The sequence below is a fragment of the Oncorhynchus nerka genome, linkage group LG20, assembly GCF_034236695.1.
Source record: "Oncorhynchus nerka isolate Pitt River linkage group LG20, Oner_Uvic_2.0, whole genome shotgun sequence".
In the NCBI taxonomy this organism is placed as follows: domain Eukaryota; kingdom Metazoa; phylum Chordata; class Actinopteri; order Salmoniformes; family Salmonidae; genus Oncorhynchus; species Oncorhynchus nerka.
Window position 1 is genome coordinate 90,692,510 of NC_088415.1, and position 11,179 is coordinate 90,703,688.

Here is an 11,179-nt window from a genome sequence, read left to right on the forward strand (position 1 = left end):
ACACACACACAAAGGTACAGACACATGCACACACACACAAAGGTACAGACACATGCACACACACACACAAAGGTACAGACACATGCACACACACACACACACACAAAGGTACAGACACATGCACACACACACACACAAAGGTACAGACACACGCACACACACACACACACAAAGGTACAGACACATGCACACACACACACACAAAGGTACAGACACACACACACAAAGGTACAGACACATGCACACACACACACAAAGGTACAGACACATGCACACACACACAAAGGTACAGACACATGCACACACACACACAAAGGTACAGACACATGCACACACACACACACACACACACAAAGGTACAGACACATGCACACACACACACACAAAGGTACAGACACATGCACACATACACACACAAAGGTACAGACACACGCACACACACACACACACACACACACACACAAAAGGTACAGACACATGCACACACACACACACACACAAAGGTACAGACACATGCACACACACACACACACACACACACACACACAAAGGTACAGACACATGCACACACACACATTGTGATATTGTTGTATGGTGGTATTGAACATGTTGTGATGTGGATATGTGGTGGTGTTGGGATGTTATATGATGTACTGTTTTATCTTTATGTCATTCAGTACAAACACAGTTCACTGTTTTATCTGTTGTTTTATATAATAAATAAACCATAGGAACAGTAGCTGCTGCCTTGGCAGGAACTAATGAGGATCCATAATAAACCCCAGGAAGAGTAGCTGCTGCCTTGACAGGAACTAATGGGGATCCATAATAAACCCCAGGAAGAGTAGCTGCTGCCTTGGCAGGAACTAATGGGGATCCATAATAAACCCCATGGGGATCCATAATAAACCCCAGGAAGAGTAGCTGCTGCCTTGATCCAGGAACTGCTGCCTTGGCAATAGGGATCCATAATAAACCCCAGGAAGAGTAGCTGCTGCCTTGGCAGGAACTAATGGGGATCCATAATAAACCCCAGGAAGAGTAGCTGCTGCCTTGACAGGAACTAATAGGGATCCATAATAAAGCCCAGGAAGAGTAGCTGCTGCCTTGACAGGAACTAATAGAGATCCCTAATACATACAAATACAAACTGACTTTTGGCTGTCTTTTTGAATGGGTTGAGCATAGGTTGTAATCTCATTGATCAATGTCTCTACCAAACATTAGCCAATTTACCACTCTGAAATGGAACTGTAAGGACGTAGTGTGACCAGTGGGAGACAGGTCATGAGTGGAACACTTCTACACAAACACACAAGGGAAATTACGTTTTTAATTAGAAACTGGGCGGTTCGAGCCCAGAACGATGATTGGTCTGACAGCTGTGGTATACCACGTGTATGACCAAACATTTATTTTTACTGCTTCTAATTACGTTGGTAACCAGTTTATAATGGCAATAGGGCACCTCAGGCGTTTGTGATATATGACCAATATACCACGGCTAACGACTGCATTATATTGGCCAATATACCACACCCCCTCAGGACTTATTGCTGAAATAGATACTGTATACAGTACCACAGTATAGAAACAGTGTGAATGTTGTATAACAAAATGCCAAAGTACAAATAAATAAATATGATAAATGGTGTAAATTCTGACAGAGACTGATGATGATACTGAGTGGGGGAGAGAAGTCATTACCTGAACACTGATATTTCAACTTAACAAAACACACACAACTTACCAAACACACACAACTTACCAAACACACACAACTTATCAAACACACACAACTTACCAAACACACACAACTTACCAAACACACACAACTTAACAAAACACACACAACTTAACAAAACACACACAACTTACCAAACACACACAACTTAACAAAACACACACAACTTAACAAACACACACAACTTAACAAACACACACAACTTAACAAACACACACAACTTATCAAACACACACAACTTAACAAAACACACACAACTTAACAAAACACACACAACTTACCAAACACACACAACTTAACAAACACACACAACTTAACAAACACACACAACTTAACAAACACACACAACTTACCAAACACACACAACTTAACAAAACACACACAACTTAACAAACACACACAACTTAACAAACACACACAACTTAACAAACACACACAACTTATCAAACACACACAACTTAACAAAACACACACAACTTAACAAAACACACACAACTTACCAAACACACACAACTTAACAAACACACACAACTTAACAAACACACACAACTTAACAAACACACACAACTTACCAAACACACACAACTTACCAAACACACACAACTTACCAAACACACACAACTTAACAAACACACACAACTTATCAAACACACACAACTTACCAAACACACACAACTTAACAAAACACACACAACTTACCAAACACACACAACTTAACAAACACACACAACTTAACAAAACACACACAACTTACCAAACACACACAACTTACCAAACACACACAACTTAACAAACACACACAACTTATCAAACACACACAACTTAACAAACACACACAACTTATCAAACACACACAACTTAACAAACACACACAACTTATCAAAACACACAACTTACCAAAACACACAACTTAACAAACACACACAACTTACCAAACACACACAACTTAACAAACACACACAATTTAACAAAACACACAACTTAACAAACCACACAATTTAACAAGACACACACAACTTACCAAACACACACAACTTACCAAACACACACAATTTAACAAGACACACAACAAAACACACAATTTAACAAGACATTACTTAAGAAAACACACTATTTAACAAAACACACAACTTAACAAACAAACACACACAACTATTCAAAACACACAACTTAACAAAACACACAACTTAACAAAACACACAACTTAACAAAACACACAAGAGAACAGTTTAGATAATCCGTAACATAACAATATGACCGTTTAATTGCATGCGGAAAAGTAGATAACATCACATAACGGCAACAATGTAAGAACAGAATGTGAAGTAGGCGCGTTGGTTAAGTAATTACACAGACAGACAAGTCATTTAGCATAATTAATAAAGCATTAGGGATTTAATTGAGCTAAACGATTCCAGATTAATGTTCATCATCCAGGCAAGCGTTTACAGTAATCAGGCCTATTGCATTAAATTAAGATGTATTTACTGAAGTGAAATGAAGTGTTGTTGTTTATGTACATCCCAAAGGGATATTATGTGTGATTGGCTGCCTTACTTCAGACATTGCACTGTGACTAGTTAGTAATGAGCGATTACATTCGAATTAAAAAAAAAAAGCCTTTCGGTGGTCTGGAGAAATTATAAATATGATTCATTTTATGGGACCTGATGTGAATAAAGAGGTACCGTGACAAAATTGTGTCAAAAACACTTTATGTGACCTCTGCATGTACCGATTATGCGCGCACTTCAAAAAACCACTCGCCTCTCAATCAAATCTAAATTGTATCGAATGTCTGACAAAATAAGTTTTGAGAGAAAATCTGAAGGAAATTCTCAAACCCAAGCTCCACAAAAAGCATTTGTGGTACCTCATATGAGACCAGCGTCGGGGTCTTTTGGGGTTCTGTGTTGGACTCCAACCCCACACTGTATAAATACATGAGCTCTTGAGGAACTGTGGTCTTCATGAAACCTTGCCTGTGTCCTAAACGGCACCAAAGTCCCTGCGTACTGATCTACATTTGACCACGGCTCTGGGAATATAGGGAATGAGGGGGAGGGGCTTATTTGGTAACCCTCCCTCCCCTCGAGAACCCCTGAAGTCTTGACAGTGCTTCTGAGTCGTGGGGAGATGAAGGTTGTGTGTACACAGTAAAAGCTTTTGGCATCTATCTCTCCCTTTCCTTCTCTCTCTCTCTCTCTCTCTCTCTCTATCTCTCTCTCTCTCTCCCTTTCTCCTCTCTCTCTCTCTCTCTCTCTCTCTCTTTCTCTCTCTCTCTCCCTCTCTTTCTCTCTCTCTCTCTCTCTCTCTCTCTCTCTCTCTCTCTCTTTCAACATGGTACAATTGGCCCAGACTGCTAGGAAGGCTGCTGAAGTGGGGAGAGATCAATGTATGTTGCTACTGGGTCGACCAAAGATTACCAACCCTCACACATCTTCAGGGGATGCAGAGAAGACTTTGATGTATTTTAGAGAGGAGAGAGAGAGACTATATATACTGTATGTGTTTCAATCTATAGCTAGAGGACTCTCCTGATATTTCCAGGAGTGAGAAGTATCATTTTTTGTCTTATTCTGTTGTTGTTGTCTCGTACTGTATTTTTGGTTGCTAGGGCCAACTACTTCAAGGGCTTTATGTCTTCCTGCTCATAACTTGCAGCTGATTGTTGACACATCAACCAGGATTAAGGGAAAGGGCCATTTGTGATTGTTGTTGTATTTAGTAATCAGTGGCTGTAAGGGAGGGGGAGTTGTTTTCTCCTCTCCTAGGCAATCAGCAATTAGTACCAGGAGGTGTGCTCTTCACCTCTGCAAGGCAATTAGCAATTAGCGTTAGTACTTCAGTCTCCCCTGTTTTCTCAGCGGCAGCTGTAAGTGTCGGTCGTGTCAGCGGCTGTCTCGTCGCCGAAACAAAGACTGGTCTGCCGAGTTGTTTGAGGAAGGAAAGAGAGGAAAGTTATATGTGTGTGTTTTTTCTATACCTGTTCGCTCCTCTCCCTGTAGGCTTTACAGACCCTCCACACCCCTTGGCTGCAACCCTTCAAATGTAGGTTACCTTGAACCCACAGCCCTCGTCTACGGCAGCGTTTGAAACTGCCGCTCTGCAATCAAGAACGCAGAGTTAATCTCAGCCTATGCTAGAATTATTGGCCCTGGCCGAGGCATGGGATCACCCCAGAGAACACTGCTACTCCAGCTGATCTCTCTTCATCTGACAATGTTTTCTCTCGGTCCGAGAGCATCTGGTCATCACGGTGGTAAAATCGAATTGTATTGGTCACATACACATGGTTAGCAGATGTTAATGCGAGCGTAGCGAAATGCTTGTGTGCTTCTAGTTCCGGCCATGCGGTAATATCTAACAAGTAATCTAACAATTTCACAACTACCTTATACACACAAGTGCAAAGGAATGAATATGTGTATGTGTATGTGTATATGTGTATATATGTCTATATATGTGTGTATATATATATGGATGGGCGATGGCCGAACGGCAGAGGCATGATGCAGTAGATGGTATAGAGTACAGTATATACATATGAGATGAGTAATGTAGGCTATGTAAACATTATATAAAGTGGAATTGTTTAAAGTGACTAGTGATACATTTATTACATCCAATTTTTAATTATAAAACAATTTAATTATAAAAAATCTCCCTTCTGCCAAATCCTTCTCCCTCCTGTCCCCTTTCCTCCTGGCTGGCTTGCTCCCCCCTCCTGCTCCGTGACTGAGTGACTCATTGCGAGCTTATAGAACAGGGCTGTGGGCAGCTGAGCATCAAATCTATCATCCTTTCACTCGCTCCTCTTTACCTTCCTTTCCACTATACATGCTGGTAAAGCAAACGCTCTCTTTCTACATTTCGAGCTTCTGCCTCTAACCTTCTCTTTAATCTTCCACCACCTTCCCCTTCCGTCCTCCTTCTCTGCGGACCACTTTGTCAACCACTTTGGAGAGAAGGTTGACGACATCGGCTTCTCATTCACTCAGTCTTTTGAGTCCACATGTCTCACTCGCACAAAACTGCCCTACACTTTGACCTCTTTCTCCCCTCTAGTGAGGTCCGGCCCCCCGACAACCTGCCCGCTCGACCCCCATCCCTTCCATCCTTCTCCAGATCATCTCTGGAGATCTTCTCCAATTCTTCACTTCCCTCATCAACTCATCCCTGACTACTGGCTTCCTTGAGCTCTGACTTCAAAATGGCAAGATTCGCTCCCCTCCTCAATAAACCAACACTTGACCCTCTGACGTGAAAAACTACAAACCCGATATCCCGTTCTTTTCTTTCCAAAACATGATATTCTTGACCCTAACCAGTCAGGCTTCAAGACAGGTCACACAACCAAGACCTGCTCTCCTCTGTGTCACGGAGTCCGTACTGCCAAAGCTGACTCTCGCATCTGTTCATATCCTCCTAGATCTATCCACTGCCTTCCGACAACGTGAACCATCAGATCCTCCTCTTCACCCTATCAGGGCTGGACGTCTCAGACTCTATCAGATCCTCCTCTTCACCCTCTCGGGGCTGGGTGTCTCAGACTCTATCAGATCCTCCTCTTCACCCTCTCAGGGCTGGGCGTCTCACGCTCTATCAGATCCTCCTCTTCACCCTATCAGGGCTGGGTGTCTCAGACTCTGCACACTGTTGGATTGCATCCTACCTGGCAGGCCTCTCCTATCAGGTGACGTGGAGAGGATCTGTGTCTGCACCACATACTGTCACTACTGGTGTCCCCCAGGGCTCGGTTCTAGTCCCTCTCCTCTTCTCTCTATACACCAAGTCACTTGGCTCAGTCATATCCTCACATGGTTTCTCATATCACTGCTACGAGGATGACATTCAACTACTTTTCTCATTCCCCGCTTCTGACACCCAGGTGGCGACACGCATCTCTGCGCGCCTCTCAGCTTGGATGTCAACCCACCACCTCACACTCGAACGATCCAAGACCTCACCATCATGGTTTTCAACTCCATGGTGTCCCCCTCTCAGATTGCAAAGAACCTTGGTGTGACACTGGAAAACACACTCATTCTCTACATACATCAAAGCAGTTACTGGATCTTGCAGATTCATGCTCTACAACATCCGTAGAGTGCAACCCTACCTCACACAGGAAGCGGCGCATGGCCCTCTCTCACAGAGACAATAAACTCCTGTTTCTTTGTCCTTATTATGATTCTTCTAAGTGGCACTGAGGGAGGCTAGGAGACAGGAAACCGATGCCTTCTGCAAATCAGCAGACCATCTTATGATCTGCATGTGTTACTGAGGATGACCGGCCAGGCTTTTGAGCACCAACAATCTGGATTCCAAGAAATGAGAATACAGGCACTTTTTAAAAAACTCATTGTTACAAAGGAATATGGTGTCAATAGCACTAGGACATTTAAGCCCTGGCTAAGCCCTGGCTAAGCCCTGGCTAAGCGGGGTGGGGGTGCCTGGACACAGCCCATAGCCATGGTATATTGGCCCCATATACCGCAAACCCCCGAGGTGCCTTATTGCTATTATAAACTGGTTACCAAAATAATTAGAGCAGCAAAAATATATATTTTTGTCATACCCGTGGTATACGGTCTGATATACCACAACTGTCAGCCAATCCGCATTCAGGGCTGGAACCACCCAGTTTATAATAAGCTATATGGAATTGTTTTAAGAAGGTCATACCAAGGATCATTTAGCTATTTTATTTTGAATTTTTCAAACTTAAGGACTCATGATATAACTTGAAGCATAGTGTGATCATTTTCTCCAGATTCTTCAAAGTCACTAAAATGGTTATAATATATAAAAATTATATATAATGGATATTTGCTGTCACATGGAAAGTGTGTATTTTCACATGCATGTTTGGAACCTACAGGCTGGGGACTAGGGACTGTTGAACTAGGTTATTTACAGTAGAAGCATACTGTGGACATTCATGAGGAAACCTAAGGTTTGTTTCAATGGACAAGAATGCACTAAATTCTCAGAATCAAAGGGGTGGTCCCGTGCCAGTCTGTCTGGCCTATCAGAGCCCATCCTCTGTGAGTATCTCTATAAATTACAGGCCAACAGACGTCGGATCAAGTTTCATCGCGGTGCAGCCACATCATGAGGAACGATTGACCGAACTCTCCTCGGGAACCAAACTCCAATCGTTAAAACGCCTTTTGACGAAGACCGACACAATCATCCCAGAGGTGATCCTGCCGAGCTGTTTGCATTTGAGACTAACTGACTAAGTTCACAATTAGAGGAATAATTTACAGCACGGAAGAGCTCTCATAGACTTTACTTTTCTGGACTGAGAACTGAGAGCGAGAAAGAGCGAGGACAACACGCAATTTTTTTCGTCTGCATCCCGGCTTCATCCGACCCTAACGGAATCCAACTGGACAGGCAACATCGACATACAAGTAAATTACCCCATTGTATTCTTAATTTCCCATGAAAAGTTGCATTGCATTTTCAAAGTGGTGGAAATCATTGGACAGCAGGTCTAAATATACATCATCAATACTGTCCACATCAGATGCTTATCGCCTAGTTGCGAAAGCCTATGTCCTCTCACATTTTCTCTTTCTTACCTTTGCCCCACTAATCTGGATTACCGACCTCTGCCTGACCTGACCCTGAGCCTGTCTCAACTCCTCTTGATTACTGACCTCTGCCTGACCTGACCCTGAGCCTGTCTCAACTCCTCTTGATTACTGACCTCTGCCTGACCTGACCCTGAGCCTGTCTCAACTCCTCTTGATTACCGACCTCTGCCTGACCTGACCCTGAGCCTGCCTGCCTTTGCCAGCCCGTGCTCAAATGAATAGACTTTTGTTACTTCAACATTGTCTGCACCTGGGTCTTACCTTCAAACGTGATAGTTTTAGCAGAAAGGGGGGGAACCACTCCATATTAATACCCATGATTTTGGAATGAGATGTTTGACAAGCAGGTGTCCATAAACTTTGAATGGATTATTTGTGGCATTGAGTTGATTTGTGGCATTGAGTTAATTTGTGGCATTGAGTTAATTTGAGAGTTATTGGGGTCTTGCAGTTCCAGAGTTAGAATATAGTCAAATCTACTGTGATTATATTGTTGATAGGATTAATGGTATAACTGTTAATGACAACTATTGGGTTTCTCTATATCCAACCATTAATGGTGCCTTTCTTAGATTAATTTTGATGGAATAGCCAAATGTATCAAATATATCAGATCAATTAATTATCCCAGGAACTAATCAGTAAATGATCTTGAATATTAATTAGCCAAGCGTTACAAAAATAGGTTATTGTTATGTTGCTCTCAGGCATTGCAGTGGAGTACAGAATAGGGAGAAAATAAAGTAATCCACTCAGATTTATTAAACTATTTGAATGCTAATAATATTCTCTGAAAGGCATTCATTAAATTCTCAGAATCCTTAATGACCTTCTGTGATTTTAATCAGGTTCACAGCTTTTAATGCGCAACTCATTACTGTGCGACACCCTAAAGTGTCTGTAAAGACTATAACTGAGTACCAAATGGTAGTCTATTACCCTATATAGTGCACGTAATTTTACCAGGTTAAATAGGGAATATGTGCCATGTGGGATGTTGTCACGTTCGTCATATGAAGGAGACCAAGGTGCTGTCACGTTCGTCATATGAAGGAGACCAAGGCGCTGTCACGTTCGTCATATGAAGGAGACCAAGGCGCTGTCACGTTCGTCATATGAAGGAGACCAAGGCGCTGTCACGTTCGTCATATGAAGGAGACCAAGGAGCTGTCACGTTCGTCATATGAAGGAGACCAAGGCGCTGTCACGTTCGTCATATGAAGGAGACCAAGGCGCAACATGGTATGTGTACATTCTTATTTATTAAAATAATGAACAGTGAACAAACTAACAAAATGACCAGTGCCGCTATACAAACGAGTGCTGACAGGCACCTACACATAGACAAGATCCCACACCAGAAAGTGGGAAACGGGGCTGCCTAAATATGATCCCCAATCAGAGATAACGATAAACAGCTGTCTCTGATTGAGAACCCATATCAGGCCAACATCGAAATACAAAAACGTCTAGACATACAACAACCCCAGACATACAACAACCCCAGACATACAACAACCCTAGACATACAACACCCCTAGACATACAACACCCCTAGACATACAACACCCCTAGACATACAACACCCCTAGACATACAACAACCCCAGACATACAACACCCCTAGACATACAACACCCCTAGACATACAACACCCCTAGCCATACAACACCCCTAGCCATACAACACCCCTAGACATACAACACCCCTAGACATACAACACCCCTAGACATACAACACCCCTAGACATACAACACCCCTAGACATACAACAACCCTAGACATACAACACCCCTAGACATACAACACCCCTAGACATACAACACCCCTAGACATACAACACCCCTAGACATACAACACCCCTAGACATACAACACCCCTAGACATACAACACCCCTAGACATACAACACCCCTAGACATACATACATTCGGCATTTTGTAATGAATTTAAATATTTCTGTAAAAGGGCTCTTGTCATTCAAAACACACAGAGATGTTTCTGAACCTCTTCTACTAAATCTAACTCCACTAATCGTCAAGCCAACATGATGAAAAATCTATTTGTAAATTGAGAGGCTGTGAAAATGACCCCCCTCTCCATCTTTTCAGAATGAGAACATTATGGCATAGCCATTTGTGACCCATTTCAAGAAGTTAGGCATATGTGGCACATGCCTGTTTCACAGGAATGTTTTTTTAATATTTTCTTTTATCTAAACGTTTTTTTGGGGGGGGGGCAGAAATGCCTGCTGGAACATCTGAACTTTCATGTGTCTTAATAACAAACGCATCTGTAAATATAAATAAACATGTTCAATGAAAAGCTTAGTTGGTTTAAAGCCACAGAAAAATACAGGAACCTTTCCAATAGATAATGGCTGGGCTGGACACACCGAGAGATGAGTGAGGATTGGTCTGTCGTGTGTGTGTGTGTGTGTGTGTGTGTGTGTGTGTGTGTGTGTGCGTAGATTACACTTTCTACTGCATTTTGTTTTTAAGATGTCAGAACTGCATGAGTGTTGCTCTCAGCTCTCAACTGCTCTCGCTATCGACAAAGATCAGTGGGAAAAAGTTGTGATGGACACTTTATTGAGAACAATTGTGCCTTGCTGACTCTCTGACTGAAAATGAATCAGACGATGAGCAAATCCCAGATTTTTAGGTAAAAACATTTTAATTGAACCATACATTGAGTCTTTTGATGACAGTGATCGGGAAGAAACGGTGATCAACAGTGTTGTTGTCATGGAATAAGTTGACCGAGATTTAAAATCAGTGGAACGCTGAGTGGAAGCAGAGAGATGATTGCAAATGCGGAGGGAGTTGAA